The sequence below is a fragment of the Lynx canadensis genome, chromosome A1 (assembly GCF_007474595.2).
Source record: "Lynx canadensis isolate LIC74 chromosome A1, mLynCan4.pri.v2, whole genome shotgun sequence".
NCBI lineage: Eukaryota > Metazoa > Chordata > Mammalia > Carnivora > Felidae > Lynx > Lynx canadensis.
The window spans coordinates 12,821,329-12,847,703 of NC_044303.2; the positions used below are offsets into that span (position 1 = coordinate 12,821,329).

Below are 26,375 nucleotides of genomic sequence, written 5' to 3' on the forward strand. Positions count from 1 at the left end.
GGGTAATGACTATGGACATAAAACTTTAAAATTATAGAACAAATGTATAACAATTATTGCCACAATGAAAGTTGGTTATGCCTCCTAACTATTGTGTAGAGTCAAAACCTTACCTGTATAAAACCAGCCTCAGTGTGTCAGGTACTTAATCCTTTCAAATGTGGCCAAGGATATCTGCACTGCCTGGTAATTTAACCAAGTGACCATAGACTAAGTTCACAGAATGAAGGACAGCCATCATTTGTCCAAAGCTTAGATTTCCTTGTCTTTTAGTCATAATTAAAAGTTTTTCTAAGCGCCTTCCATGCATAATGTACTTAATAATCAGTAGAAGGATTAATATCCAACACTGTCAAAAAATGTTCACAGATTCATGGAATTATTATTGTGAGGACTGAACCAGCAAAATTAAAAGCAGACACTTTATAAATTATGAAGTGCTCATCTAAGCGTTTTGCCACTATATTTGGTGCAACCTTCTCAACAAGGAAGATTGTCATCAATATCCTTGAAATTGCCTCTCACATCTTGGAAGTTCTGCTTATTAGAGAGAAGAGACACAGAACAAGGCTCTGAAATTTTATCTTGACAAATTGGGCTGCATGGCAGCTTGTTCATAGGACCTGAAATTTCATCTGAATACTAATGTTGGCATTGTGTTGACTTTACCAAGTCAAGCTTGAACACTCAGGCTTGCTTGCAGTTCACCCACCATACAAATTTTCTTCATTACTGCCATGTCCTCACATTCTAAAGTCTGCCTTGCAAGAAATTACACGCATCTGAACACCGTCAACAAATGAGATCTGACAAGTAAACATTTTGCAGCAATGGGATTTGAAATCTGGACTTTGATTGCCTTCAACTCCTGATGATATTGTATCACAGATTCTTCATGTGATGTATTAAAAGTGTCCTTCCTTTTTGAAAAGCCATGGGGAATCAATAAGGAGTGAGAATTTTTAACAAGCTGAAACACCTCAAAGCTGAAGTAATTAGTTCATGAAACTTGACATGCCACTCTTCTGAAGGTGAACCTAGGAAACTGTGAGAAACAATCTGATAGAATAAAGTCTGTTTCACCTGTCATTTTCCTACAGAGGCTGGGTGGCCTTCCACCCTTACTAGTAACTCCCAAGGAGTAATCCAGATAAGTATTTTCACCAACTGGCACTCAGGAAATCCCAGCATCCTTTCTGATGTGCATGGGCCAAAGCCCCCTCAAAACACATGAGTCACCATTTCCAGGGAGTTGCAACAAAATCAAAGTGTACCATTTATTACAGACTCAAGTTCTCATAATACAACTCCTATTACACAGTAGAAATGGAGGCCCAAGATGTTCTCACGTAGCACAACACAACGGAAAGGGTCAAACGTCTAAGATCAAATTCAATCTGTTACTAGCTAGACTTTAATGGTGGTGGTGGTGGTGGTGGTGGTGGTGGTGGTGGTGGTACTGCTGGGAGATTAATGTCCCTGCACCTTAGTTGCCTTCCCTGTAAAATAGTGGGGGAAATGCTCTGTCCAACCCACTTACAAAGAAATGACGACTGTCGAAAATACATGTTAACTTATTCTGTGAACATAAATGGCTGTCTCAGTTTGAATTCCTCTAGAAACCAATCCTGAGACAAGAATTTGGGGTGCATTTGTTTATTTGGAAAGTAGTCCCAGGAAATACCAGCAGGATAAAAGGAAGAGGTGGTAATGGGCATGATTTCCAATAATCATTGTGCACAACTGACTTAGTCTCACTGGGAACTCTGGGAAGCAGTGCAGGATACAGACCTCAGAGTTATCGCAACTAAGGGGTGATACTACTGAGTGCACGCAGACCAATTCCACTTAGCCATGAAGGAAGGCTGTTCTGAGAGATGGGGTGTTGATTCTTGACACTTCAGCTGTCACATGCATGGGTTCAGTGGTCTCAGAGGAAGCAATGGAAAGTCCTTAGGAAAAGAGATGTTGGTCCCAACAGCTGGAAGTAGCCTGATATGCAGCTAAATGCAGAAGGCCAGAGAAATATGAGCTGAGTATTGACAGATATATATACAGTATACATATACACACGTGTATATGTATGTGTATATATTTACACACACATGCATGTATATGTGTATATATATACACACATATGCAATACACATATCTGTAAATATGTTCACCAAGAACTCTTTGTGATCTTCTCAGTCCTTTTTCCTTCTATTCCTCAGAATTTTGAACCACTGTCATGAGTTTGATGAAAACATTTTACCTTTGAAATTTTATAAAACTATTACCCAAAAAGTATTCATAACCAACTTACAGTACTATTCTACTTGTTTTACAATTTAATAGGAATGGTATTAATGGTATGCATCATTCTACAGCTTGTAACTTTCATTTAACATTGCTTTTATAGTCTAGTCATGTTGAAACATTGGTTTTCAATTGTTCTATCACAAGAGTCGGCAAACATTTTTTGTAAAGAGCCAGATAATAAATATTTTAGGTGTTGGAAGTCATATAGGCTACCATACAGGCATTTTATGTTTTGATGTAATTAACTTTATCAGTTTGTTCTATTATTTATGTTTTGAAGTTTATTTATTACTTTTTAAATAAACCTCAAGGAGAGCCAAAGCATAAGAGACACTTAAAAACTGAGAACAAACTGGAGGGTGATGGGGGGTGGGAGGGAGGGGAGGGTGGGTGTTGGGTATTGAGGAGGGCACCTTTTGGGATGAGCACTGGGTGTTGTATGGAAACCAATTTGACAATAAATTTCATATATTGAAAAACAAAACAAAACAAAAATAAATAAATAAATAAACCTCAAGGTGACGTGAAAGGTTTTCAAATCTATCTTAACTTGTAGGACAGTCCCCTCGGTAGTCCCATGTTTATGCACTGACTCCAACTGCAGCTCCTCATTTAGTGCTGAGTGATAGGCTTTACTTCCAGCTCTACCAGGACATCAGAACCCAGCTGTCTCAAACGTGTATCTCGCCCTCAACGTTGAGAGAGGCGTTTTGGTTCAACTCTAGCTTTCCTAGATCTGAGTCACTTTTTCATTTTTTAGCCCCTGAAGATTTCCCTTTCTTGCTATTAAGTAGTTTTGTTGTGATGTTTTGTTTTGTTTTGTTTTGTTTTGTTTTGTTGGTATATTTCCCCCCAGTGTTTTCTTCTTTTGTGGATGGGAAGGGGCCTTATAATTTCTTCTTTGGTCTTCCAGATGTTTACAAAAAATTATCTATTCACATTGCTTCCCCAAATGGACACCAGACTCTGTACCTACCAGATTCATGATAAAATTGGTGCCCTGGGAGTATAGCTGGCAACATTAATTCACAATTAAATTGTGAATTCCTTGAGGGCAGGGACAATATGTTATATATTATTTCATCTCTAGCATCTATGATACTGTAATATAGTATTAGGCACTTGATAAATGTATTTTAAAAGAATGTAAAATAGAAAAATGTTGAAGAGGTTTTACAGGACCTACATACAGAATGGTTTAAGAAAGTCAATGATTATTTCTATACTGGATAATAGGAATCAATACACTTAACATTATTCATTTAGCATCTATTGTGAGCTCATCTCAACCTTGAAGGATGATATGGAAAATAGCCTACGTTGTTTCCTTTTGACCTGAAAGAGCCATGAGCTCCTTGTTGTCTTGTAAAAGAGCAAGGAGAACACACCAGAAACATTGCAGAATGTGTGTGTGTGTGTGTGTGTGCGCGCGCACGCACATGTGTGCATGCCTACATCACAGACTATAGGGACGGTTAAGCCGCAAGTGATGAGAGAGTTTAGAAAACTGGAGATCTCTTATGGGACTGGGAATCAAGAGACACATCTTAAAGGAGGAGAGATTTGATCAGATTCTTCCAGAATGGGCAGCATTTGGATAATCCACCAGACAGCATGCCCAGCAGAGGGAATAGTACATGAATTAAGGACAGCAGATAAAAACAGCACAGTGTGTCCATATGTCCAAGGGATGATTTTGGATCTGCCTTTGTTAAATCACTGGGTATTGCTCCCAGTATTCTCCACTTTTCTAACTAAAGCTGGGAATATAGTAGGGGGATAGCCCCACATACCCAGACAGGAGTGAGGCCTGTAAAGGCATTTAGATAGTTCATTGAGAGATCCTAAAAGGTGAGACGAAAGCTCTGCCTCATCTAGGGCATCCACCCAGTGGCTTTAAAAGCCATTTGCCAACTCTCTTGTTTTCAGGCCAAGTCTCGATGGAAGACTCATAAAGGCACCTCTGGGTGTCTGTGCAGCATAATAATCCTGGAATTTGAGATCTATATTTAGTTCTGCCCACACACTGTGTGATGTGAGAGCAGAGATATGGGATTGCCAGCAGCAGTGGGTCCCACACGTCCTGACTAGTAAGAGGGCAGAGACTGAAGGCATCTGCAGAGAGAAACCAATCTGCGCTTAAGGTCTGGCTCGTTTGCACCCTGGGTGCAGAAGTCACCCTGGTAACAAAGTCAGCTCCAAACTCTTCACTCAGGAGAAATCATTACCAAAGTGTCTAGAAAATAACTGAGTACACAATATACTTGTTTTCCTTTTTTATTTGCTTTACTTAAAGCAAATAGTTGTATAAGAAAGAACAATATTTCCCACTTGCTCTTCTCTAGCCTGTTGTAGATTGTGTGTGGACATTGTCCCAGGCCTCACTAGTGGCTCACTTCTCAGGAGTCACTTCTTCAGGTGTTTGGGGCCCAGACTACTGCTCTCTTGCTGCCAAAAACACCTTTATTCCCTTTTCTGATCTCTACCCCTTCTCTAGGATGAGTTGATAGTCCCAGAACCATTATTTAAAATTTTTTTTTAAAATGTTTATTTATTTTTGAGAGAGACAGAGACAGAATGCGAGTAGGTTAGGGGCAGAGAGAGAGGGAGACACAGAATCCGAAGCAGGCTCCAGGCTCCGAGCTGTCAGCACAGAGCCCGATGCGGGGCTTGAACTTACAAGCTGTGAGATCATGACCTGAGCCGAAGTCGGATGCTCAACCAACTGAGCCACCCAGGCACCCCCGGAACCGTTATTTTTGCCACAAACAAAACATTCTTAGCTTACAGTATTTGCTAAGCTCACAAAATAAGAAAGTAATGACCAACTAAAATAAACTTGAGAACAATTCCCCTAAATTAAAGAATGAAAAAAGGTCATGCAGTGTTATTTGGTGGAAAACTTTACCAAATGCTTGAATTATGAGGATTGATTTTAAAGTGAAAAGGGCACAGACCAATTAAAAAATGGGCAAAAGATATGGACACTGCACCGAAGAAGATATACAGGTATCAAACAAACATAAGAAAAAATGGTCAAATTTATTTGTTATTGGGATATTGCAAATTAAAACAACAATGAGATATCACTGCCCACCTACTAGAAGGGCTAAGATCCAAAAATCTGGCAATACTAATTGCTGGCAATGATTTGAATCAACAGGAAGTCTCATTTATTCCTGGTAGGAATGCAAAATGGTACAGCCACTTTGGAACACAGTTTGGCAGTTTCTTACAAAGCTAAACGTTGGTTTACCATATGATCCAGCAATCATAGTCCTAGGTATATACTTAACTCATTTGGAAACTTAAAACCCTGCATATGAATGGTTATAGTGGTTTTATTCATAATCACTGCAAACTGGAAGTAAGCAAGATGTCTTTAAAAGGTGATTGGATAAACAAGCCGTAATACATCCATACAACAGAAACTATCCAATAGCAAACACACACACACACACACACACACACACACACACACACACGAAAGAGTTTCCAAGCTTCCAAGCTCTGAAAAGCCATGGGCAAATCTTAAATGACTATTCTCAGTGAAAGAAGTTAGTCTGAAAAGGCTACATGTATGATTCCACTTATGACCATCTGAAAAAGGCAAAACTATTGAGATGGTAAACAGATCAGTGGTTGCCAAGAGTTCTGTGGGGGAAGGGGAGGGGGTTGAATATGTGAAGCACAAAGTATTTTTGTAGGGTGGTGAAACTCTCCTCTATGATACTGTAGACCCATAGAACTTGTAGTAAAAAAGTGAGAATATATGCAAAATTTAAAAAGTCTTTTAGGATATCTGGGAATCCCAAAATGGAATATAAAATGTGGCAAAATTGTCTAACTGTATTGCAAGTGTATGAAACACGCTCACTGAAGAGTATGGGGGAGAAGGTGCTGATCTAAATAACTTTGGAAATGGGTGGAATCTCTCAGGCTAAAGACAAAAGAACTACACATATGTAATGTAATCTGGTTGATAAAGCTGCTGCCTACAGGTATATGGATTAATAATTCTGAAACCCCTATATATGTATATGAGATTTGAACAGTTAACTAAATGGATAACAGATTGAAGGAATCACACTGCTTACTGTTATAATGGGCAGGTTATGGATAAACAAAGGAAGAGGCTTGAGTGACCCATGTCGTAATGGATTAGAGTTGGAGACATCAGTATGAATGCATGTTTAGGTTAATGTAGATACAAGTGGTTACATATAGAATATAGAAATATATATTTTTGCTCTGTCTACAGTGAGGGCCTAGAGGCAATGATACCTTGGAAGCAATGAACCCACTTGGCAACCAGATTTTGGTTTCTAATGCCATTCTCCAATAAAAAGAACAAGGGCATCTTTGGAAAAGTGACTGATTATAGGACTAGGGTAGGAAATGTACAAGATGATGTTGGGCTATCTTATAGTGCAAGAAAATAAAGTGTCCAAGATGAAATGTCAAGCACATTTCAAAAGACACAGGAATCAACTGAAAGAGTTCAAATTCTGAAACAATTTGAGATACAAAATAAAGTAGTATTGGATTATAACATAACATATAAAATATATACCATGGTGCCATACTTATAAATAAGTAATTGAGTAAAATAAATGGAGATGAAGAGACAAATATCTTATTGGTATAATTCTAAATCATTTATGCAGATATTCTGCTCTTAAGGAGTTGGAATATGACTCATCAGTCCTTAAGTATGGGCTGCCCATCTGACTTCCTTCCAAAGAGGGCAGTGTGGAAAGGGGAAGAAAAAGAGTAACTTTATAGGGGAAAACCTGACAAACAGTATCTTGGCCAGGTGGTCAAGGTAAATGTCAACAGTGATAAGTCATGTTGATTGTACAATGTGATGAGAATGGCACTTGACCTTTGTGATCTTCCTCCTGAAAACCCATAACCCTAGTGTAATCATGAGAAAACACCTGAAAAATCCGAACTGAGTGAAATTCTACAAAACACCCTATCAATACTCCTTTAAACTGTCAAGGTCATCAAAATAAGAAAATTGAGAAATTGTCACAAGCAGGAAGAACCTGAGGAGACATGACAACTAAATGTAATGAAGTATTCTGGGTGGAATCTTGGAACAGGAAAGGGGCATTAGAGAAAAACTGACACAATCTGAATAAAGTATGGACTTTGATAATAATGTATCAGTATTGGTTCATTAATTGTGGCATATGTGCCGTCCTAAGGTAAGATGTTAACAATAGGTAAAATTGGCTGTAGGGTATATGGGAACTCTCTGTATTAGTTTCTCAATTTGAATGTAAATCTAAAAACTATTCTACAATAAAAAGTTTATTAAAAAATGAAAAGGGTCTTATAATAATATTTCTACTTTGAAAAATGCTGCTTTATACCAAGTTTATTAGACCTTGTAATATCAAAGTATTTTCCACGAAAGATTATGTACTTCAGCAATCTGATAGAAATTCACTATAAATTTTATTTTCCTCTACATTTTAATCAGGAATAAAACCAACATGCATTTAAAAATGTATTATATAACAAATTTTAACATTGGAACCAACTAGCTTGTTATCTTGTGCTTCTAAGTTAATTAATTTTTGTGCAGTCCTCAGGATAAACCTTCTTTTGCTACTATTATATAGCTAGTGGGTACTGTGATCATGCAAGGTGAGTTTTTTATTTTTTATTTTTTTTGAGACAGAGAGAGAGAGAGAAGAGAGAGAGGCACCACAGGGAAGAGGGGCAGCAGAGGGAGGGAGGGAGACAGAGAGAGAGAGAGGGGGAGAAAATCTCAAACAGGCTCCACGCTGAATGTGGATTGCTTGATCCCATGACCCTAGGATCATGACCTGAGCCGAAATCAAGAGTCTGATGCTCAACTGACTGAACCACCCTGTGCCCCATAAGGTGAATTATTTTAAAAGAGCAAGAATACTTGTTTATGTGAATATGGACTTTCTCTAAGCTGAATAAAGAAAAGTCATGGCAGGCATTAATTTCAGACTCATCTTCAACTTGCTGGCATAATCCCAGTTTTGAATTGTTTGTATTTATTGAAACAGCTTAATTAAGTGACCTGTAAAATTACAAGACAAAAATACATTTTGTAAATTAAATTGTAAAATAAATTTGTATTAATGTAATATCACTGTTTAATATATTAGGACCACTGTTTTATATATTGTATCATACTTACTCATTAATTTTAAAAGAGGTTTCTGTTTGTTTTTGTTTACTTATTTTGAGTGAGTGAGTGGGGGGACGGGCAGAGAGAGGAGACAGAGAGAGAGAGAGAGAATCCCAGGCAGGCTCTGAGTTGTGAGTGCAGAGCCCAACTTCACGGAGCCCTGAGATCATGACCTGAACAGAAATCCAGAGTCAGACATTTAACTGACTGAGCCACCCAGGCGCCCCTAAAAGAGGTTTCTGATGATTGTTTTTAAGCCTTGAAAGCTACTTTAATGCAACAAAACTTAGTCTGTAATATAGTCTAGAATTGATATACCTGACAATTCATTTATGACCCTTGTCACATATGACTATTTTCATTCAAAATTTTCCTAAGTTCAGAAATAACACTTGCATCAAAAAATAGATATGAAATTTAATAAGCAAGATAGCATAGACTCACAAACCCATTACTAGTAAACAATATTTTCTGATAGGAAAGGTAAAAGGACAAGAAAAAGCACAGTTGTGATGTTCTGGTGGGAGTAATTTTTCATATTTAAGTGAGAATCCGACAAATCATTCTGTGAGCCTCAGTTAGCACATCCATAAATAGATATGCTAATACTTGACCTGCCTAAAAGATGAAGGACAGGGGCCAAAAAAAGCCGCTGAGAGCCCTGAGTTCTAGCATGAAAACAATTGTAGGCTTTTAGCCCATTTACCAAATGATCAAGTATAAACTACTGTGTTGTTTTCATAGTATCGTTATTTAACACGTCGGTCCTGTTTTTTTCCCATTTCCTACTTTTTCTTCCGTTGCTTCTTTTCACCACCCTTTTCTCTTCCCAGAAGTCTGGAATGCTGTTGAGTCTCCCAATCTTGAGTCAACATTTTGTTTGAAAGTCAGATCTAATTTTTGCCCTGTGCAATATTTGAGGATTGACTGTTTCCCCCACTCTCTCCATAATGGAAGAATTCCTTAGATTTCTCTCACATCTGTGGGTGCCCCTTTGCAGTCTCCTTTGAGGCACCTCTTTCCCTGGCTCAAGCCTTAGCAACAGAAACTCTTTGGGGCCCCCCTGATTTTCTACTCTGCTACTTTTCTACTCTTCTACTTTTCACACTCTTCTGAGTGACATAATCAACATCCATGGCATCAACTACTGCATAATATGTTGATGATTCCAGAAACCTATATTTTTAGTCAAGATTTCTTTTGTGAATTCCAAGTCTTCTACTCAATCACCTCTTGAACTCTTTCACTTAAGCTGTCTTACAAGTATTCCAAGTTCATCGTGTCTAAAACATCATCCCCACCTCCAATTTCTAACCTCTTATTATATTTCCCACCTTAGCAAATGGAACCGTCCTCAACCCAGTTACCCAAAGGAGAAATCTAGGAGTATTTTAGAATTAATTAGCTCACTACAGCCAAGGAATAAGTGCTTATATTATTCTCACCTGGATCTTTCAATTAGTCTTTCTTTTTCAGTCTGGCCCTCCTTCAATCCATCTTTATCATATATCAAAATAATTTTCTAAAATATAAATAATTTCATGCTTAACATCCTTCAGCACGACGTTTTAGAATAAAGTCATACTCCTATTTTAGGACATAAAATTATCATCTCATTCCTACATGCTGCTGCATCTTCCAAGACTTTACCACCCTTCTGGGCTTTTGAGACATGCTCTCTCTGTCTGAGATCTCTTTGTTCTTCCCTTATTCCTCTTCTATTCTTTCCTAACCATTCCCATCTTACTTCCTTATCCCTTGCTGAGACTATAGCACCTTCTGTATACCATCCTCATAGAATTGACCAAAGTAAAATATAATCACTCATGTGCTTATTTCAACCTTCATTAGACTGTAATTTATTTGAGGATAGGAACATGTCTTATTTAACTTTGTATTCCCAACACTTAGTTCAGTGCCTGATACATAGTCAGCATTTAAAAACCTTTGCTGACTTGGGGTGCCTGGGTGGGCCTGTTGGTTAAGCATCCAACTTTTGAGTTTGGCTCAGGTCATCTTCTCATGGGGTGGGTTCAAGCCCTGCATCGGGCTCTGCACAGACAGTGCAGATCCTGCTTGGGATTCCCTCTCTCTCTCTCTCTCTTTCTCAAAAAATAAATACACTTAAAAAATAAAAAAAAAATTGAATAAAAATGTTTGCTTTCTGAATGACACTGATGGGCCCTTCCTTCCTTCCTTCCTTCCTTCCTTCCTTCCTTCCTTCCTTCCTTCTTTCCTTCCTTCCTTCCTGCCTTCCTTCCTTCCTGCCTTCCTTCCTGCCTGCCTTCCTGCCTGCCTTCCTGCCTGCCTTCCTGCCTTCCTTCCCTCCTTCTTTCCTTCCTTCCTTCCTTCCTTCCTTCCTTCCTTCCTGCCTTCCTGCCTTCCTGCCTTCCTGCCTTCCTGCCTTCCTTCCTTCCTTCCTTCCTTCCTCCCTTCCTCCCTGCCTTCCTTCCTTCCTGACTGCCTGCCTTCCTTCCTTCCTTCCTTCCTTCCTTCCTTCCTTCCTTTCTTCCTTCCTGCCTGCCTTCCTGCCTTCCTGGCTTCCTTCCCTCCTTCTTTCCTTCCTTTTGCTCGTTATTTCTTATTTGGGAGCAAGAGAGAGAGAGCACGCAAGGTGGGGGGGAGAGGGGTGGAGGGTGAGGGAGAGGAAATCCCAAGCAGGCTCCATGCTCAGTGCAGAGCCCAATGTAGGGCTTGACTGCATGACCCTGGGATCATGACTCAAGCTGAAATCAAGAGTCCGACCCTCAACCCACAGAGATGCTCAGGCACTTCACTTTATTCTTTTAAAAGCCATATCACATGCCACACATCATATCACCTCCACCCACCTACTTCAACAAATCCTGATTTTCTTTTTTTCTATAGAGAACCATTTGCAACTAAAGAGTTTGTATTCAGTCAGCAAACCAAGAATGATGAAAGGAAAAAGAAATGAATCCATGCTACAACCAATGGAGAGGTTGATATTATGGATGGTCATTAATACAATTTCTTAGAAAATCCCAGAGTTTTAATCAGATTATAGAAACAGAGGCAAAAGAAAAGGGTGATTTTGTATGGCATATCAAAGTTACACAAGGATAGAGTCCAGGTTCAGAAGAGGCCAAAAAGCAGCGGCTATCTGGGAGAAATGAAAGATGGAAAGAGGTCAAAATCTGGGAGAAAAAGATGATTTTTTAAAAAGTCAGAAGCCTTTAATTTTAATGATCTTTATTTATTAAAAAGATCACTTGTGGTCTTTCCAACAAGTATGTCTACTTATGAATGACAAGGAGATGTCCTCCAGAGAAGGAGAATATAAGAGGGAATGACTTGAGAAAACAAAATTTCAAGAGTTGAAGGTAGCACTTAGAACTGGTTAAATTATTTAAGATATTAGGGTTGAATATAGGTCAGTATTCATAAATTTTAATAATTTATTGACAAACAAATTATTTAAAGTCACAGTGTACTTAAAGATATATCTAAAAGCACTTAAAATAAATGCTTTGCATAGTATTAGAAGTGTCACATTTATTGTGACTATTAATGCTATTGTTATTGTTAAAAATAAAAGGTTACCCTGAACACCATGGAAAAAAAATCCATGTAAAGATGCAAATCAAGTAAGTTATAGGGCACCTGGGTGGTTCAGTTGGTTGGGCATCCAACCCTTGATTTTGGCTCAAGTCATGATCTAAACAGTTTGTGAGATCGAACTCCGTATGGGACTCTGTGCTGACAGTGCAAAGCCTGCTGGGGACACTCTCTCTCTCTCCCTTTCTGTGCGTCCCCTGCTTGCACATGCATGCATTCTCTCTCTCTCTCTCTCTCTCTCTCTCTCTCTCAGAATAAATTAGTTTTAAAAAATAATTTAGAAACACCTGGAAGAGTAAATGGTACTAAGTTGCAGCTGTTTCATACATATATATCATATACAAAAATATATATTTACACACACAGATTTACTTTGTTTCTTTAGAGAATGCCTTAGGTCAGACATCTCATTTTCCACCTCTAGGAAAAAGGCAAATCACATCAACAAAAGAGAAAAGATGGTGAATTATGTAGCTTAGAGAAAACCTTTCATGTTTGCTACATAGGATATTGCTGTCAATGAATAAATTCAGAAAATAAAAGTCCTTGTTAATAAATATTATTGAGTATATTCCATGTGCCAGACAAAAACAGACCCCAGAAGAACCTTAATTCCTGCCATTTGGGAGCATATATTGTAGTTACAGTGGATACGGTTCATAAAATAAGACGAAACAAGTAAAATGCCTATTATGTCCAGCCCACATCCCAGGAGCCCTTCTCCACTCAGTACAGACATCCCAACACCTCTCTGTGAGACCCTGAAACTCTTGGTCTGAGGGCTCACCCCTAGAGCCAGCTCTGCCTGGAGATGTGGGAGGCCAGACAGTTCCAGGAGCCGTCTTCAGCCAATGACTGACAGAAATGTACTTGTGAAATATCCTAGGAATCTCAGCTGTCAGGTGGGATAACTATGAAGGCTGTGTTCTGCAGAGATTGCCCAAGTCTTCTTCCAGTTGAGCTCCAGTTGCTCTGCTCCACAGAGGAACTTGCTTGACAAAGCATCCTTTGCTGCCTTCTTTCCCTTCCTCTCACTCTTCCACCCTCCTGCCTGTGACTTTGTATCACATCCAGCTCACCCTGGAATCAGTGTCTTAGAGTCTCCTTCTGGGTGAAACCAAATACATGAGAATGGGTCCTATGTTAAGGAAAAAATAAAGCAGAGAAGGAGGACATGGAATATGGATGGGTAGAAGGTATAATTTTACCTGCGGAGTCTAGGAAAAGTCTCATGGATAAGTGAATTTTTAGAAAGTAAACATTTTTATTGACGAATAACATTTATTTTTTTATTTTTATTTTTATTTTTTTTTAATTTTTTTTTTTTCAACGCTTATTTATTTTGGGGACAGAGAGAGACAGAGCATGAACGGGGGAGGGGCAGAGAGAGAGGGAGACACAGAATCGGAAACAGGCTCCAGGCTCTGAGCCATCAGCCCAGAGCCCGACGCGGGGCTCGAACTCCCGGACCGCGAGATCGTGACCTGGCTGAAGTCGGACGCTTAACCGACTGCGCCACCCAGGCGCCCCTAGAAAGTAAACATTTTTATTGACGAATAACATTTATAGAGAATCACACAAATCATGTTAGTTCCATCAATTTTCATGAAATGAAAACATCTTCAGATGAAGATCAAGAAATGGGATATCAAGAGCTATTACATTTCAGCAGCTCCTTCATACCCACTTCTAGTCACTATGTCTTTTTTTCTCAAAGATAATTGTGATCCTGATTTCTATACCATTAATGAATTTCCCTTGTACTTGAGAAATGTAACTGGGATATACAATGTATACTCATTTGTATCTGATTTCTTTTCCTCAACATTATGTTTGTGCAGTGTGCTTGTGTTGCTTCATGTAGCAAGTTTTTTTCATTTTCATTTCTGTATGCTATTTTATTGTGACTATAGTAGTAATTGGCTACTATGAATAGCATATAGCATATATATATATGCATATATATATATGTGTAGTGCTGTTGGATAAACACCTAGGGTCAGAATTGCCAGGTTATAGACTATGCCTGTATTTTGGTGCACTAAACAGTTTCCAAAATAGTGGTACCAGAGATTATACTCCCACTGGCAGTCCGTGAGAGTTCTAACTGCTTTCTCATCAATATTTGGTATTTTTAATTTTTTTCATTTTAATCACATTGATAGTTACATACAGGTATTTCATTGGGGTTTCAGTTTGTTTCTCTGATGACTGCAGAGGTTGAAAGACTTTTTAATTATTTATCAGTCTATTGGATATCCTTTTTTGTGAAACGCCTATTCGAATCTTTTGCCCATTTTTTAATTGATTAGTTCTTTATATAATGTGGATTTGAGTGTTTCCTCAGTTTTTGATAGTGTATTTTGATGAATAGAATTCATCCTTATTTTAGTGAATTATTTAAAGACAATTTTGCCTTAATTATTTTTGCTTTAAACAGGAAACTGTTTAAGAAATATTCACATAGCCCGTGGTCATGAACGTATTCTCTTATGTAGTATTGCAAAATTTTTGTTCATTTTTTTTATTTAAATACAAGTTAGTTAACATATAGTGCAATAATTATTTCATGAATAGAATTTAGTGGTTTATCACTTACATAAAACACTCAGTGCTCATTCCAACAAGTGCCCTTCTCAATGCCCCTTGCCCATTTAGTCTATCCCCCTCACCCAACATCCCACCAACAACCCACGGGTTGTTCTCTGTATTTAAGAGTGTCTTATGGTTTGCCTCCCTCTCTGTTTTTGTCTTATTAGTATTATAATAAATTTACAGGTTACTTTGGGGACATCTCTACAATATTGAGTATTTCAATTCATGAGAATAGTATATACCTCATTTAGCTATTGTTTAATGTGTTTCAATAATGTTTTATAATTTTCTGTGTAGAGATATTGCAGTCATTAAATTTATTCTTGTATTAATTTTTCCTATTTTATTATTTTAAGATTCAAGTTTATTTCCGATGGCTTATAGAAGTACAAATAATTATGTGTATTGATGTGTATATAGTGACCTCGGTAAATTCAGTTTTTAATTCTAATGGTTTATCTGTAGATTTGGGGGGGATTTTCTACATGCATAAGGATGTGATTTGTTATGGCAGTCTTATATCTTCCCTTTCAATCTTCATAAGTTGTGTATCTTTTCTTGCCTTATTGCCTTTATGAGGACTTCTAGTAAATTACTGAATTAGTGTCATTTAGCAAACATCTTTGTCTTAAACCAAATCTGAAATGGAAAGCATTTAATGTTTCAACATGATATATGGTGTTTACTGAAGGTTTTGAGTAGTTACCCCTTTTCTGATTGCTTCAATTCATACACACTAATTTCCTTTCTCAGCTAATTTGTCAGAAGAGAGTATTTATTAATAAGAACTTGAAGGAAACAAGAGAGCAGGAGAAAACTTTAGGGCAGTCTAGAGAAAGGGTGCTATATGCAGAGGTAACAGTAAATATAAAGTCCTGAGGTAGGAGCATATTTGACGTGTTTGAGGAGCAGCAAGAAAGCCATTGTGGCTGGAGAGAATTTGAAAAGTGAGAAGGAGCAGAAGATAGTGGTCGAGAAAGAATGGGGACCGGGAGGGACAGAATAAGACTTCCATATTAACAAAGCCATGAATTCTTTGGTGCTAATAAAGGGCGACTCAAAAGTAGAAGTAGGAAGACGCACTGGGTATAGTTGAAATGGTCCAAATTTAATACGTTTAAAAATAAAACAAACAATAGGAGAAGTCCACAAGCCAAAAGTAGAATGTCACAAGCATTAGTAACAGTGGTAAACCCCTAGCAAGATTAATCAAGAGGGAAAAAGAGAGAGAGAGAAGTAAGACACAAATAACCAATATCAGGAGTGAAAACACTCCACCAGGGATGTTACAAACATTCAAACAATAACAAGGAGATATTGTGAATTTCTTTATGGCATGCATTTAAACAACTTCGATGAAACGGACGAGTTTCTTGAAAAACACGGTGTACCATCAAAAAAAAAAAAAGAAAATCTGAATATCTCTGTATCTATTAAGGATTGCTATTTTATTTTATTTATTTTTTTTTTAAATTTTTTTTTTCAACGTTTATTTATTTTTGGGACAGAGAGAGACAGAGCATGAACGGGGGAGGGGCAGAGAGAGAGGGAGACACAGAATCGGAAACAGGCTCCAGGCTCTGAGCCATCAGCCCAGAGCCCGACGCGGGGCTCGAACTCACGGAGCGCGAGATCGTGACCTGGCTGAAGTCGGACGCTTAACCGACTGCGCCACCCAGGCGCCCCAAGGATTGCTATTTTAATTAAAAATCATCTTCAAAGGATGGATTTACTGGTCAATTCTAAGGAATAGTCAAGAAAGAAATACAGTTGACCCTTGAACCACATGGGTTTGAATTGTGCAGGCCCATTTGTTTACAGTACAGTATTAGAGGTGTATTTTCTCTTCCTTATGATTTTCTTCACAACATTTTCTTTTCTCTGCCTCAATTTATTGTGAGAATATAGCATATAATACATATAACATTCAAAATACGTGTTAGTCACCTATTTAGGTTACCGGTAAGGCATCTGGGTCAACAGTAGGTTACTAGTGGTTAATTTTTTGGAAAGTCAGAAGTAATGCACAGATTTCTAACTGCACGTGGGCTCGGTACCCCTATCCTGCACATTGTTCAAGGGTCAACTGTATTATCAATCTTATGCAAACTCTATCAGAATATAGAGGAAGTAGGAATATTTTCTTACTTATGAAGTTACCAAGGACATTTCCAAAAAAATTACAGACTAATCATTTTTGAACTCATGAACATAGATGCAAAATCCTAATAATATATGCAAATTATATCCAGTAAAATATAATTTATATAAAATATGTTAAATAAAATTAAATAATTAAATTGTTTAATGAAAATATATTTAATAATATTTAAGACATGTGACACATTTAAATATATTTACATTATAATTAAAATATGCTAATAAATTTTATTTAAAGTATTTTGAATATTAAAATTTATAATGTTATGTCTAAAATATCTAATAGTAAATGTAATATAAAAATATTTTTAAAGCTTAAAATATAGTATATTAGGTGGCATTTATTTCAGGAATGCAGAATTGGTTTAGCACTCAAGAACCAATCAATATAATACTATAATTCACTGAATAACTCATAAAGGAGTAAATTATATTATTGTCTCAAAAGATGTGAAAACATTCAACACTCATTCATGACAAGAAAAATACTCTCAGACAATGAAGAATAGGACAGGTCCCCAATCTCATAAAATATATAAAGACATCCTACAACATACATAATGGTGAAATATTTGACACTTTTACCCTAAAATCAAGAACAAGAAAAGGATTCCATTTTTTCCATTTTTATTCAACATTGCCTAGAGGTTCATGCTAATGAAGTTAGGAAATAAATACATGTATATGTATATTCTTTAGGATTTTCTAGTAATGCAGGTATGTGATCGCTGAATAAATCAAGAAATATTAAGGTCAGTACATGAGTACATCAAGATTTAACTGTGGTCATTTAAATTTTCAGAAGGAAATTCAGTGAGGAAAAGGATTGTCTTTTCAACCAATTAGTTTATATATAGAAAATAATTCTAGCCAACAGACAAATGAAATTTGATCACCTGTTATTAAGTTTATTTAGAAGAGGAACATGGTCAAGAAAATTTATACAGATAAGAACAAATATTGAAGACTGGTTCTACCAGATATCAAAACACTTTTGAGCATTAATAATTTATATAGTTTCATTTGTATAGAAAGAGAAAAATAAAGAGAATTTGGACATAAAGTTACATATTTTGATTAAATGAGTAAAGAAATGAGAGTTTAGGGACAATTAAGTCTTCTTCTGGGGAAAAAAAAGTTTGATTCCTAAATCATACTATATGTAAAAATATATTCCATAAATAGATTAATGTAAAAACAGAAAAATCAAAAGAAATAAACTAAAAAATTTGCAAACATATATCTAAGAAGCTCTTACACTTAAATAAGAAAATGTTCAAAACTTATTATGAAATAAGCAAAGGTTATAATCAGACAGGCTAGCAGAGAAGTAGAAAGAATAATGAATAAACTAAATAGACCCATCCTTTTTCACCTTTAATTACAGGAATGCAAATCAAAATAGAGGCAAAATATTTATTTCTTCATCAGATGTGCAAAAATTAGAAAAGAAAACTGGTAACATGTAATGTTAGTAAGGATGAGGTAAAACACTCATAGTTTGCTCTTAAGAAAACAAACTGGTATAGCCTTTTTGGGAAAGAAATCTGGGAATTGCCATCTGAAGGGCATATACTTCAAACCCAATAGTTTTATTTCTAAGTATTTCAGAAGAAGCCATTTATACATGTGCACAAACTATATATCTAAAGGTGTCTAACGGTGTACAATTGAGTATAACAGTGTGCAAAATATTTATCAGAGAAGGATATTATATTTAATAGTATGCATTAATTAGAACTATATTTTACTGACATGAATAATGTTCAAGGCAGAAAATATGACATTTTCTCAGAATATTTAATGATCTTCATAAAGTCTAAAATTTATAATCCTCATATATCTAACAGTAGCAACAGACTGCTGAACTTTACCTCAGATGAGAGATTAGCCCTTTAGTAAACTAGATTGTGCCAAAGAGAAGAAACATGGCTCTGAGTGTTCTGTAATTTGATTAGGAAAGCAAAGGCAACATTACACAGTTTCACAAAGAATCTGTGTTGTGAACTGGTATGAATTGTATCCCTTCAAAAAAGATATGTTGAAGTCCTAACTCCCAGTACTTCAAAAAGTGACCTTATTTGGAGATAGAGTCATTGCAGAGTAATGAAGTCCAAATGTGGTCATTCGGGAGGGCCCTAACACAATGTGACTGGTGTCCTTATAAAAGGGGAAATTTGGGCACAGAGATAGACACACATAAAGAGAAGACAAAGTGATGAGACACAGATAGAAGGTAGGTATGTACAGGCCAAAGAGAGAGGCTTGGAAAAGATCCTTCCCTCACAGCCCTTAGAAGGAGCCAATGCCTTGACCTTGGACTTCTAGCCTCCAGAACTGTGAGACAATAAGTTTCTGTTCTTTAAGCAAGCCAGTTTGTGGTACTCCATTACAGCAGCCCTAGCAAACTAATAAAGTAACTCTGTCAAGTTTTAGGCTTCTATTAGGCCTTGTGTTTGGTTTGCATTTTTCTTTTGCCTGCATGTATAGTTACTTTTGAAAAATTCATCACCATTTCACTTAAGCCAAATGACAAGGAAACAAAGCACTGTACAGACATAAACCAGGATAGCCACAAGGCTCAGAAGGAAAAGAGAGAGGGAGAGTGAATAAGACAACATGATCTTTATTGCCCTATTTGCTCTAAAATTTCATGACTTTCTTATTGTACTTCCTGGTCTTATTGATGTTCTGAAACTATCTGGGCACTACATTCCCAAAATGTTTCCCACCTTAATTTTAGTTTTCCCCCAAAGCAACTCTAAGACAAGGACTTGGATGTAAGTCATTTATTTGGGAAGTGGTCAAAGGAAGCACAGGAGAGGGAATGAAAAAATTGAGAAAGGAAAAGATAAGTTGGGAAAGGAGAAATGCCACTAAAATTGTATCATTGTTTTAAAGTTGCCCCACGGGGGAATTAAATGTATAGTACTCTGTGATCACTTTGGTCCTTGGCTGGGCAAATTCTTAGACAGCTGGGAAAAGCCATTGACAGAGAAACAGAAAGATATAGGCACTTGAGCTGGGCAGTCATCAGCCTATAATATACTGTCCAGCCCAGCACCAGTGAATTCAGAGATTGGTCAATAGGATGTGGAGGGGAGGATTGAATCAGTAGCATCTTCTACTCTACCTGAGGAAAACTAGATTAATGGTAAGATTATGGTGACAATATGCAAATACGCGTAGGTCTATGAGATCTTCAGAGATAGTTTTGTTATATGTGGCTTCAAGAGATTCCTGTTCACAACTTAAAATAAGAAAGCAAAAACAAAACAAAACGAAACAAATAGGTGTTTGAGAGTGAAGTCTAGTCTGCATATAGTAAGACAATATTAAAAGGTATAACTAGTGTCCCTGAAAATAAAAAATGAAAGAAACTATACTTCTGGGTCATGATTGAACTCATAAGTAAAGTAAATCCTTATTTCCAAGTGATTAGAATGTTTGGAAACTATACGCAGTCACTCATTTGATAATGCTCTTTTTCAACAACCAGTGAGTAATGATGAAGGCTCAGGCTAGACTTTTTGAAAAATAAAATTGAATAAAATTATGTATACTGAAGAAACTCACAATCTGTGGGCCAGGGTGGAGTTATATCATGAATAGTCATACTACCTAGGATGTGGTGTCATAACTGCGTATGTACAAAAGACTCTGGCAGAAGAGAAAGATCTTTTATCCTGGCTGTTGGGATACTAGAGGCAGTGGATCAAGGAGTTTTCCACAGCCCCTGGAGTTTGCACCTAAATGATAATTGGATATTTCCAAGACGTACAAGGTGAGGATGGAGGAGGCTATTCCAGGAACAGTAGCCAGAATAATCAAATGAAAATAAACATAGAAGTACATGGTAGTCCAAGGTGACTATAACTTAGGGATTTTGAGTTTATTCCTAGGCCACGGGGAACTATGAGGATTTTGAAAACGAGAGGGAGATTTTACATTTGTAATACTGGAAAAGCTACTCTGGCAGCAGTGGAACTTGAATTTGAATAAGGAGATGTAAATGGGGAGACTCTTCATGTCATCAGGGTACAAATGCAGGTGTGATTGGTTCTTGGGCTACAGCAGTGGTCAGTAAGGATCTCTGAGATTGAGGGAGGAATGTTGACTGTAGGTGTTTAGAGCAGGAAAAGAGAGATACTGAGGATAGATCCCAGATTTCTGTTTAAGTATGTGGGAGAGCCAACTGCTGAAATAGAGAAGTAGGCTTGCTAAATTCTGGGTGATGAGTTCAGGTTTGGGCATATTTTGGGTATGTAGAAATACAACCCATTACTGAGTGTGAGAAAGCCTTTCACCTCTTACCTATGAAAGAAAAAAAAAGGTTGTGATGAACTTGAAGAGAATTATCAACACCTTAAGGGCTTTTAGGGGAGGTCCTATGAATATGTAAAATATCTACTGGGTTAAACCCTATGAAATTGCTAATATCTGTCCATTTTCAATTTTTTTTTAATTGAGAGAGTGTGTGTACTCACATGTAAGCAGGGGAGGGGGAGAGAGAGGGAGGGAGAGAATCTTAAGCAGGCTCCACTCTCAGTGATGAGCCTAATGCAGGGCTAAATCTCATGACCGTGAGATCATGAACTGAGCTAAAATCAAGAGTAGGACGTTTAGCTGACTGAGCCACCCAGGCCCCCCTAGTTGGCCACTTTTGATCTACATAAAATGGCAATTTCATATGGCCCTTCAAATAGTTCACTGGCTTTGGGGAAGATCCTTATGAAGGATCTTCTTTAGATTTCACTAAGGAAATAGGGAGTATTATTAAGTGTTGAACATAATATTCCAAGAAAAATAAAACAGGTGACAAAAATTTTATTAAACCGAAGTATTTACCTTTTATTACTTAACTTTCACTACCTACTATCTTGGGAAGGTCAGTGTTATGCGGGGAAGCTAGTGGAGAGTGCGGACTTGGGAAGTGAGTGGTAGTGGTGGGGGGTACTTTTTAGGAGTCTACTCCCAAGAACTGTACTGGACAAACGGGGTTGTATCCTCCTTTTTCTCCCCAGTCTCCACACTCATGTTCCACAGCAGCTACCACATAGAGCAGCATATCTTAGAACTTTAAAGAAAGATCTAAGGACTGTTGAAAATATCATTTACCTTTCATGTAAGTTAAACTGAAGAATTCTTCTTTGTTAGCTAAAGGGAGGAGCAAAACATTTTTGGGCTTTTCAAAGAGAAAGAAAAAATACATGAAGAAATGTTATTTTCCTTGGTGACTGATGCCAGGAACATTTTGTTTTGATAAGTTCAATTCTGCCATCATTATATTACAGTCAAAATAGAGTTTTTGACTGGATTATACATTTCTCTCCTAAGCTGCCCTGCTCTCTGGAACTGAGATACTTCCAGTTCAAAATTATTTCTGCCTTTCAGATTTATACTGACATTAGTATAAACCAAATGAAGAAAAATGAAAATATATTCATGCAGCTGTTTCTGCATATCACCTTTAATCTTCCATATACTTTAAAATATGTGCTTCTCAGAGAGGAAGAGAGGGAGAGATCTATTTTTGCTTTATGTGAGTATAAAAGTAATTTGTTGCCATGGCAATGTATTTTTTCCATCCTGTATTTTCCAAACACAGCCTTTGCTTCAAATTTTGGATAAACAGTCACTCTCTGTGTCCTCCATTTACAGTGCCATGCTCCACTGACCACTTCAGGTCAAGCACAAACTAGTCTACAAGATCAAGTACCATATTTGACAGAGATTTTTATTTTTTGATGCTTGTATCAATATAAGCCTCTTGACAGAGTCAGGGAGAGGGCATTTCAGATTCCTGAGACTCTTGATTTGGCAAATGCTAAAGTATAGTGTTCCAATTCTCCCTCCCTCCCTCCCTCCCTCCCTCCCTTCCATCCTTCCTTCCTTCCTTCCTTCCTTCCTTCCTTCCTTCCTTCCTTCCAAGAACCACTGCTCATTCACTGCTTATTTTAACCCTAGACAATATTCACCTAGCATTGCATTCACCAGCCTGCCATCTATAGTGGATGTTTTTCTATTAACTCTGTTTCTATTAACTCTGTGAAAATTGTAGGAACTAGCAACTTTTTGGTTGTTTTGTAAACAAACAAAAATCAGAGGCCTAAGTATTTTTGACTTACGGAAAGTGTAGTAGAAGGAATAAAGTAAATAGAACCTGGAAAGTCAATCCATAAGCTCAAAGAAATTAAATAAATCAACAACTAAGGAAAATTACCTTAAAGATGAGGTAGATTAGGGAAGATGGAGAAAGAGGGGTGCAATCAGAGAACTATTTTAGTTCTGAGGATATCTTGTGTGTATGGTGGTGGTAAGAGGTGGGGAAGGGAGATTTGAGGGGGGAAAATAGAAGAGAACCATGCAGGGAGGAAAGGAGGTAACAAACACAGGACATCGTGCAATAGGTAAGCAATTTTAGTTCTATTATTTGTTCAAACGACAAACCAATATTAATGGTCAAAGTGTCAAATCCTCAAAGTCAAGCGTCACTTATAAGTTTGTCTGTATAGTCTGTTCTTGGGTGGGATGAGAGGCACAAATACACAAGAATAGATCATTCATTTGCAGATTAACTGTTTGTTGAACATCTACCTGGGAAAGGCATTATGTTAGCCTTGAGGAAGGTAAACAGAAGTAGAGTAATATATAGATCAAAAATTCTGAAAGAAGGGATAATATGTAAATGCATAAAAGGTAGCTAATTATATAGAAACCACATGAGCTGTACAGGTAGATTGGAGGCGGTGGAGATTCCTTTCACTGTGGGGGCTCACAGACCACGATCAGAACTAGCTTTTGAAGAACAAGTTAAATTTAAAGAGCTACAAAGATGAAGAGGGAAAGGAGCCCCTCTTTGCCTCTGGATACCGACCACTGGAGGAAACACATAAAGGAAATTGAATGGAATAGGAGGTTGGAATGGACACCATGTCTTAGAGTCTAGGTTAAAATAAGCTTCTTACCCTCTACCCTGACTCTCAATACTAATACTCAGAGATTTTACTGGGCCTGAAGTACAGACTCAAAAACTCAGTACCCAAGCAGCTAGATGAATGAGGACCTCAAGAATACCTTAAACATCCATTTGGAGGCAGACAATAAAGTGGCCTAGTTACCTGAAGAGAAGAGGCAGCTCAAGTTTGACAGAGTGCAGAGAGTGAAAAAGGAAATGTAGAATCAGGTCTGGCTTTTGGCATCAGCATGACCACTAACAAAATGGTTAATTCGATGTCAATTTCTAATAAAATTCACCACTGCTTTTTCCTCTGTGAGGAATGTTGGCATCAGAGAAACTGTGTCTTACCTCCAATACTCTCCTAGGTAGAAAGTTTTGTCTATTATCCTTAATGGGTAGAAGTAGAAACGAAGAAAAAGAACAGATATTCATTCCTTCCCCTCGTGCCTGCCCAAAGCCAAACCGTATGTCAAATTCTTTCCATTTACCACATAACTAAATCTTTACAATAACCTAATGAGGTGGGTATACTCGGCTCCATTTTACAGGTAAATAAAGTGAAACTCAGGGGCTAAGGTAAGGGAACTTACCTGAGGTCAAATAACAAGTAAGTGGGCAGACCCAAGATCCATACTCATAACTGAAGTCCATACTCTCCATACACATGCCCATTATAGTAGTCCTGCCAAAGCTAGGAAATATGTAGGAAATCACCAGAGGCTAATCTCCAAAAGATTATAGCAAGGATAAGAAAAATTTGTTCTTCCGTCAATCTGGTCCTTCTGGAGCGATTTCTTTGAACAAAGAAATGACACAACATGGCATACTTTAAATTCAATTTTGGATGAAACTCAGCCCCAAATGTATGTAACAGCATAAAAATAACCCACTTAGCATTTAAAGCCTATTAAAAATAATTTTTAAATAATGGATTTGGCGGTAATGAATGGTTTGCTGTTTTTCACAACAAAGCATCCAAAAATTCAGTTGCTTAAAACAACAGTGATTTATTACTGCTCATGCATCTGTAGGTTGGCAGGAGGCGGTTGATTCAGGTTGGGCTTGGCTAGATGGTTCTGCTTTAGACTAAGGCTGCTGGTCAGCTCCGCCTCTCACTGTGTGTCTGTGGGCTGGACTGGGCTGGCTTTGCCCCATGTGTTTCTCATCCTTCTTGGACCAATGGTTTAGACAAGAAATGCCCTTCTCATTGGGATGGGTATGGCCCAAGACAGCACGCAGAAACACTTAAGGAACACTTAAGGTCCAGGATTAGAGCTGACTCATACGCTGTCACTTTCCTCTTAATTTATGGCATAAAGCTGGTCACTCTGCTAAACTGAAAGCCAAGGGGCAGGGAAATATACTCAGCTCTTTTCCTGGGAGAAACTTAAGAGTCACATGGCAAAAGGTATGAGGAGGAGTGAAGAACTGGGCTAAAAATGAAACCATCATCATCATCATTGATTACCACTGTATAAGCACTGAGTAGGTTCTGAGTGTATAGGTTCTATTTGAGAAATTGCTACTGTTAGTTAAACCCAATGTTTATAACAGAATGAGAAGAAAAATCAAATCTTCTGCCCCGAAGCTTTGATTTTACTTCCTCATGTGTAAAACAAAAAGTTTGGATGCGGCAATCTCCATGAGGGTTCTTAATTTTCTCCCAGCTACCCTGGCCCTGAGTCCCTACTGCTGCTGATGTGACTTTCCTTTCTATAATATTTTGTTTTGCTGGACACCCATTTCCCTCTATTCTTCTCTCCTCCTCTGAAGTTCCACAGACACAAAGCTGGGGATTAGGTAAACTTTGCAAAAATGCTGGGAAAGTGGAAGGGGTGAATTTACATGTAATGCTGGAAATAATGTAATAGTAGGATCATGATCTGAACCGAAGTCAGATGCTTAATGGACTGAGCCACTTGGGCGCCCCTGGGGTTAGTGTATCTTTAAGATTTAACTCAAACTGGTTTCTACCCATTACATATGTCAGACGAACACAGCATCATTTCTATTAACTCCAAGGATCACCATCATTTACAGCAGGAAGGCTTACAGTCATTTTGTTTTTATTATTGTTTTGAAAAATAGTTTCATTTCTGATACAGATAAATATGATACCTCAGACACAGAAAAAGAGCATTCCTAATGTATAAAATAAGTCATCACAGTCCAGATGTGGAAGCAAGGATGCTGGGAGAATGTTGTAGAAGCAGTCCAATTTGCGCTTATGAGCCCATGGCATGTAGGTAATCAGGGGAAGAAGAATCTGGAAATGTACATTGGCTTGGGCTAAGGAGATCCTTGGATGACAGGCATTTGTACTTTCCTTTGAGTGATTCCCTATCACTTACAAAATGAATGATCACCCAAACCAATGATGGTTTTTGAGTAGAAACTGTTTCATCTTTATAATTTTGCTGTAGGGCAGTATTTCATGAATAGGATAGAATCAACTCAGGTGCCTAAATGGAGGTGGAAAAATCCATAGGAAGACTTGAAGGAATTTCTTTGTATGCTTTGTGTGTATATAATAGATACAGAATTGAAGCAGTTCTTTTTTTAATACCTCATTTATTTGCTGGGCCTGTATAAAGGACT

The 26,375-nt window shown here is 37.6% G+C and overlaps 1 long non-coding RNA gene across 1 annotated transcript; it reads right to left on the reverse strand.

Moving 5' to 3' along the window:
- Window positions 1-5,460: 5,460 nt before the first annotated feature.
- On the reverse strand, window positions 5,461-16,536 carry LOC115525754. Its single transcript, XR_003972461.1, has 3 exons — window positions 16,523-16,536; window positions 8,488-8,490; window positions 5,461-5,544 (listed from the first exon to the last, which is right to left on the reverse strand). It is a non-coding gene; the product is annotated as an uncharacterized LOC115525754 (long non-coding RNA).
- Window positions 16,537-26,375: the final 9,839 nt, after the last annotated feature.